Source organism: Meleagris gallopavo, chromosome 3 (genome assembly GCF_000146605.3).
Source record: "Meleagris gallopavo isolate NT-WF06-2002-E0010 breed Aviagen turkey brand Nicholas breeding stock chromosome 3, Turkey_5.1, whole genome shotgun sequence".
Lineage (NCBI taxonomy): Eukaryota > Metazoa > Chordata > Aves > Galliformes > Phasianidae > Meleagris > Meleagris gallopavo.
Window position 1 is genome coordinate 22,061,789 of NC_015013.2, and position 7,241 is coordinate 22,069,029.

The following is a 7,241-nucleotide window of genomic DNA, read 5'->3' on the forward strand; positions in this document are numbered from 1 at the left end:
GATGCTGGAAGCCCAGCAGCAGGCTGCTGAAACCTTCCCCTGGGAGGTGGGAGGCCAGGGCCAAGTCCCCTTGGCTGTGCTGCCTCAGGAGTGTTACTGTGGGTGTTACTGATGTATGTGCAGGTGAAACAGTGGGGCTGAGGACATGCAGGGAAGGGAGGGGTGCCTTTCAGGTTGGAGATGGCACTGCTGGGGATGGCTTTGGTGGTTTAGCCAAGTTAGCATGAGAGAAGAACCTTTAGTTCTCTGTCCTGGCAGCTGTGGTAGATGCCGCTTGGTGCTGAAGATCACAGAATCATTTAGGTTGGAAAAGACCTTAAGGGTCCAACCATCACCTCGTGCTACAAGTCCACCACTAAAATATGTCCCTAAGTACCACATCCACATTTCTGAAATACCTCCACAGATAGTGATTCCACCACCCCCCTGGTTGGCCTTTTCACCACTCCTGAGGAACACGTAGGACATTTCTGTTCATTGGCTTTGCCAGGAAGGAGCCAGGAAGGCCAGAGAGCAAAGCCTTCCTACAGAGCAAGATGCCTGCTGGCCCTCGGGCTCCTGTGCCTGATTGAGCATACACTGAGGGCACTGGGGAAGGTGCCCTTGGGTGCCTCAGTCTTGCTGGAAACCATCTGGCTCAAAGTTTTGGAGGTAAAATGGCAAACAAATGCAGTTTGCCAGAGGGTGGAATGGAAGGAAATATCGCAGATGCTCTTATTTGATTTTCTGTGTGACTGAGCCCTTGCTGTTCAGAGAAACCCAGCAGCAAAAGTTTTTGTATTCTTTGCGATCATCACTGTTTCTCAGTGCTGATGTTCTCCCAGCATGGAAACAAGAATGATATTTATTCAACGTTGTTTTAAGTGTATACAGCTTCTAACGTGGCGGAACTCTGTGGTAGACCCATGAGCCATGTAACAGAAATAAACTATACTTGTGATTGTTCATTAAGAATTTACACTCGTAAGAGCTTTTAAAAGGCTTAAATCTAATTTCTCTGTACAAATTCGGGCAAAGATGATCTTTGGAGCTTGGCATGCAAAATTAATTATTTTAATTGTTCTTTTTTGCTTTTTAATAATGATCATACAGGCTAAGTCTCAACCTTCTTATTATCAGGGTACATCCTATCCCACCTCTATCACAGCTTTACCTTTTCTACAAATTCTCTGGGGATAATTTGTCTGTCCTGACTGAGGAGGAGACACAAAACCTTCTCTCTCTATATAGACCCCAAAATACTGTGTTTCTGATATTGTAGCCTGCTATGTCTGTGCAGAGAACAAGTGTACAGTCTGGATTTGAGGTTCATACCACTGGGGTGCTGCAGCTGACTAGCTTTGGGTGTTTCTCCTTGAGGGTTGTAAATAGCTGGTTTAAAAACTAAAATAGTCTGTGTCTGCCCTGTCTTGACTTTGGTGGCTTGCTGACTGTGTCTGTGTTGCCTCTTTGGATCTAAAAACTAAATGCTATTGCTTTGTTGGTGATTCTAGGAAATCCTGAGTTCTTGTGCAGCCATCAGAGCAGGGCAGGATAAAGGGTAAAGGAGTTGAGAGACAATGTGAAAGGTGATAGAGGTGAAGTGCTGTGATCCTAACAGAGGTTGAAAATAAGCAGGTAGTGAGCTTGCTGTCTTTGAGGAGCGTCTTTTAAACAGTGCATGTAAATTCAAACACTGCTTTGTCATTTTACGTGTGCTAACATGAAGCACGTGACCATGACTCCCTGAATGAGCTCCTGCTGTTCATGCTGGCATTTAGGCACTTCTAGTTAAAAAAGCAAACAAACAAAAGTACTTCAGTGTGGTTCTCCTGTGTTTACGGTTTCAATAGAAGATGACAAGTACTTACTGAAAGATTATTTTCTTTCTCTCACTTGCTTATTTGAATTTTATTCTTACATATTCTCCTTTTATTTGGTATTTCCGAAGAAAAAGTGCTGAGTGAAATTATTTCTTCAGTTTTCAGTTACGCCATTGTAACTTTATTTTGTTTTATTTTAGGGGTCTCGAGTCTGGCTGAGAGAAAATAATCAGCATTATCCAAGTACTGTTCATTCCTGTGCGGAAGGAGTCGTCGTGTTCAGGACAGACTATGGCCAGGTACGGGCATTGTTCATGTTTGCTTTTACCACTTTTTGGAAGAGAAATTGATCTCCTTAAAGGCGAGGATGTAGGGGAACATGAAGTTTAAGGTTTGTGAATGACTTGAACATGGAACTTTGGTTTTAAGAGCTCTTTCCATTGTATATCTGGTTCGCTGGTATAAGCGTGTCTGAAACTGAAGGAGGGCTGCCAGGTTTGTGAGCCTTTTTCAGCACAGGTCATTGGTGTCTTAATGTGCTGGCCTTGGGCGTCCTTTCCAGGGCTGTGCATCTTTACAGTGAGAAACATCATTGTGCTAAGGTACAGTGGGAAAAGTGAGGCAGACCTCCCACAGTAACATCAGGGCAGCACGTTTTGTGCAACTCCGCCAGTCCTTACCACATGAGAATCGTGAGGGAAGGAGACCATTCTTCTGCTCAGTATCTTTTTGTTTTGTTTTAACTGCTTTCTGCCTGCCAAGTACTCATGCCTCCTGCCTTTCTAGAGAAATGGGAATGGATCCAGCAGCTCTGTCCTGTTTGCTCAGATTACCCCAGCAGTTGCAGGTGCTGTGTGCCTGCTAGGTGAGCACATCACTGGCAGGGCCTGGCTGCCAGCTGCTGAAGGAGGTCGATGGACAACTCTTTTTTTTTTTTTGACTTTTTTTTCCTTCATTTCTTCAACCTGAAGAAGGCAGAACCAGCCCTACTGGTTGCTGACAGCATGGAAGTGCTCCGCTTCCTCACTCGCTGTCTTCATATATTCTACTCTCCACTAGGCCACAGTGTATCAGACCTCCCTTCTTGGGCTTTCTTGAAGAAATTTCAGTAGAATTTAAGTTTTACATTAAGACTTGGTTATGAACAGTTACACTGACCGGAACATCAGCATCAGAATACTATCTTTGACTTTTGGGGGATGATTTTTATTTATTTTTTTTTTCCACCCTCCTCAGTTTTGCTTCCTTATTTATTTGCACTGGCTGGAGGTAGTTTCAGGTAATGAATGAGGCTGAGAAAAGTTTAAAAGGACGGAAAACATTGCTTTTTCTTGCTGTCTTCATGTAATGTTTTTCAGAGTGAACAAGATGGAAAAGCATGTCTGTTAGAGTTACCCTTTTTTTTTTTTGTGCAAGTTTTTCTGCAAGCAGGAAAGGAACCAGACAGAATTGCTGAATGCTTTTTGATGGACAAGGTACAGGCTAAATTGCTTCTACCCTGGCAGTGTAGGACAGTAAGAAACATGAGACTTAATGGGGTCTGAAACAGAGAAAATGATGTGCAGAGTATCAGAGAGGAGGTTGTAATCAAGCACCCATGTCTTGTCATATCTTTGGTGGCAAAACTTGGTTATGCTCTACAGCTCTGGGGAGGCAGAGAGGTGGAGAGACTGGCTCACAGGGGGTGAGTGAAGAAGCCAGGATTGTTAGTCACATTAAACATCTGAGGGGTGGTCTTGGCAGAAGCAGGAGGGCAGATGAAGAGGAAGGTAATTCACAATGCTATCAAATGAACAGAAGATGAATGTTGATAGAGACATTCCTGACTGGTAGAAATACTGGGCAGTGCTGGATTAAGATGCTCATTTTTGTGTGAGTTGGTAGACAAGTAATGAAAGCCACACTGTAGAAAACTGAAAGACCAGCACAGCCTACTTCAGGTCACCAGGTGTCTTGGGCTGCTGATTCACAGGTGTGTGGTACAGGAGAAGTTACACACAAAACTAGGCTAAGATGAACAACTAGGTGCAAAGCTTCCTTAGAAGAAAACAAGACGACCCTGTTTGTACTGGTTTTCAGTGGGGTGCATGTTAAATTGTGTGTTTGCTTTTTCAGATTTGGGGATTTGTGTATTCATAATTTACCCTTGACTTGGTCTGCTGAAATTTGGAGCCCAGTGAAGTGCAGATGCTGAGACCATCTCCTCTGTTATTTGTTTAAAGCGGAATAAAGAAGGATCTGTCATGTTAAGGCATCACAGTTGTATTTTGTTTGCAGAGTAGGAAGATTGCCATCTGTGTTGTTACAGTAGCATATGCTCCAAGCCATGTGTAGCACTGAGCATTTCATTTAAGGGTAAATCCTATCCAGCCTCTAGTAAGAGAGACACAAAAGCTCAGGAGAGGCTACCTGTAATTTTTCAGTTTTGTAGTTGCAACTGACTGTGAAGAACCTGGCTTTTAGAAGTGTTTTCAGCTTGGCAGACCTACTTACAGGGACTGCAAGTAACAGTTCTAAAATGGACAGCTTACTCTGGTGCCCTAACATGCAATGGCAGAGCTAGAATTGGCATCAGAGAGTGGAAAAGTTGCTTGCTGGCAGCCTTGTATATATGTATTACGTGTATTGTGGTGTTTGTAATGCAAGCTGAAAATTCAGGTAATTTGGAAAGACATAAGCCACCACTGTAACATAATCCAACTGATTCCATTTCCTCAGAAAAGCCTAATGCTGTAAACATCACAGGAAAGAAACCCAACATTTTTAGTTTGTCCCGCTTGTTTTAAGAGCAGGTGTTACACTGTGCTGAGGAACAGCTGGGATGTAGAGAACAGCTGTCAGAATCAGTGCATAACACCTCTGTCACCAGTGGGTCTGAGCTTACTCTGCTCCAGCAAAGGGCAGATCAGCAGTTCACTGCATTAATTATTTGAATCTTTTTCAAGACTTATGTTTTCAGAAGTGCACTCTGAGTTTAAAGGAGATGTGCTGGTTGGTGTCAGTGTCAATTCGTGTTGTTTGTCCAGCTGCTTTCTGGCATCCTTTGGAAGTCTTGCCTGTGCTGCTTAGCTAACTGCATGCTGCAAAAGGTAGAAAATAAGAGGAATACCTTAGGTAATACCTGACAATACCTCTAATGGCTTGATGATGTCCTGCAAAACTGTATTTCATTTTGAAGAAGGAGGTAGGGGGGGGTAAGGGAAGAGACATTAATGGGGGGATGGTGGTTTTTCAAGTGTGGTCAGCGTCTTGATTCCCACATTGTTCTGAGAACTGCAGCTGTTGTAGCCAAGTCTAATGACAAACTGATGAAAGTGTTGCGACCTTATCAAAGCATAGCACTGTAGCTAATCTTCTCCTACTCAGTAACTTCTGCTAGGATTTGCACTACTCACCTTTCAGCTGAGTATGTTGCATGAATTCTCAAGGCAGACTTGGCAGGGCGATGAGACTTGGAAGGCAAGTTTAGCAGTTGTGCTCATTTCAGGTCTTTGCTCACATTACTTTGAAAAATAATGTCAAAAAACATAGTAATATACATTACTGTCCATTTCTGTCCATTTTACTCTGAATGATGGAAATAATTTTGCAGCAAAAAAACCTGTGGTATTCAGTCGCATTCTGCAGGAGCGCTGGTTGTAAGTAATGCTGCTGAATGTGAATACTGATGTGTAGATTATGCCATACCCTTCAGAGCTGTAACAAGTTGCATATCAGGTTTTGGATCTCTTCTTGATAATCACATGCTAATAGAATTATTCATTGAGCAAGGCTAATTATTCTAGTGGTATCTGCGTGTTCAAATTAAGCGGTTCATTTGTTAATTATTGTTAAAGACTGCTGTGATTCTGTTTTCTGCTGCCATCGTCCTCTGCGATTTGTTGGGCTGGTAGAATAGCATGAATATCTTTCACTTTGTAAGCATCTCTTACTTTCTGTAAGAGAAGACTACTGTAATAATTTGCTGTTTGGCAGGATGGTTGTTTAGTCTTTAAAATTTTTGTTCCACTAAAGTGTATGAAGGTGAAAAAAGTGCCTCAAGTTTTGGAAACGCAGTGCTTGCGAATGCATTGAGTATGTTAGTGCAGTCTATGAATACCCAGATAAAAAATAAAAACAACAACAAAAGACAACCCTATCTTTCCTTGTGTGTGTGTGTGTATATTATTTTTAAGATGATATTCCAGATACTGCATCTTGTTTAATCTTTGTGTGTAGTTTTCTTATTTCTTTTTTAGGGGTTCAAATGATTTCTTTGAGGATGTATTTACAGTAAAGCAGACACTTCCTTGTTGCCATAACATATAAATTTTTAATGAAGCTATGCGAGCTTTTAAGGTACTTAAGTGAACGTTAAAGAAAATGCTGGAAGCCCTGCTGTCATTTCTTGTCTTGTCTGGATGACTTGTATGTATCTGCTCAGTAAAGCCCCAGTGGTTCTGAAGGGGGGAAAAAGCTTTCCAGTTTTTTCTTTTTTCAAATAACATGAACTTTACCTTATTACAGATAAAAATCCTATCATTTACCCTTATATGAAGGAGGATTATATTGTCCTGTAGTATAGATGCTTTTGAAACTATCCCCAGTGATAAGCATAGATATTAAATACAAAAAGCTTGAGATATGTGAAATCTATCAGGAGAACTTTCTTGAGTTGTATGGCATTAATGCTAAGAATGTCTTTCTTGTCTCGTAATTAGGAGTATTTTTTTCCTCTGTACATTCAAATATGTAGAAAAATAGCATCAACAAATGTATAACCACCATTCCCTTTGCTTGAGGAGTAATTGTGGTTTGTGTAAGGAGTGCTGTGTCAAAGACAGTGAATTTTTGGACTTCTCAAAATAGCACCTAATTGCACACATTCTAAATAACACCACTTTCCTTCAGTGGAAATTTACTGTAAATCTACAACATCATGTGTGTAGGGGAAAAAAAAAAATCTGCTATGAAGAAATTCATACATGGGAAGTGAAAGTTCAACTAATTGCTGCAAACTATGTAGAGCCTGACACTGAAATTTAGGAACGCCTAATTGCATACTTGCTTAATTGACTGAGAGGAACTTTTAAATCAAACATGTTATAAATAGATGCAGCTGAGTTGTAGTATCCTAAAAATGTAGGTTCTTGAGAAACAGATGTCAGATTTCACCACTAGAGATTTTGTCAGTTCAAACAGCTTTCTGCGAACTTGCTTTACAAAGAAACCCTTCACGGGATGGTGTTATGTCAGCAAAGGCAGCACTGCTCAGTATTCTCCACTTCAGATAGCAGGCACCTGTAAATGGTTTGGTCAGTAACAAAGGTATTTTTTCCTTTCCTTTGTGTTTAACTTAATATGGGTCTTCTTGGGCATTTGTGCATTGCAGGAAATGGAGAGTCTACAGATGTTTCTTGTTAAACATGACCCGGTATGTTTTCTGTGGTTTTCACCTCT

General features: G+C 41.3%; 1 protein-coding gene across 1 annotated transcript in view; it reads left to right on the top strand.

Annotated features, from left to right (window-relative positions):
- The first annotated feature begins 1,980 nt into the window (after window positions 1-1,980).
- MYO10 (myosin X) overlaps window positions 1,981-7,241 on the top strand; it is a 121,464-nt gene continuing 116,203 nt past the window's right edge. The window contains exon 1 of the mRNA XM_031552780.1: window positions 1,981-2,101. The gene's annotated coding sequence lies outside the window, so the exon portion shown is untranslated. The remainder of the gene's footprint in view (window positions 2,102-7,241) is intronic.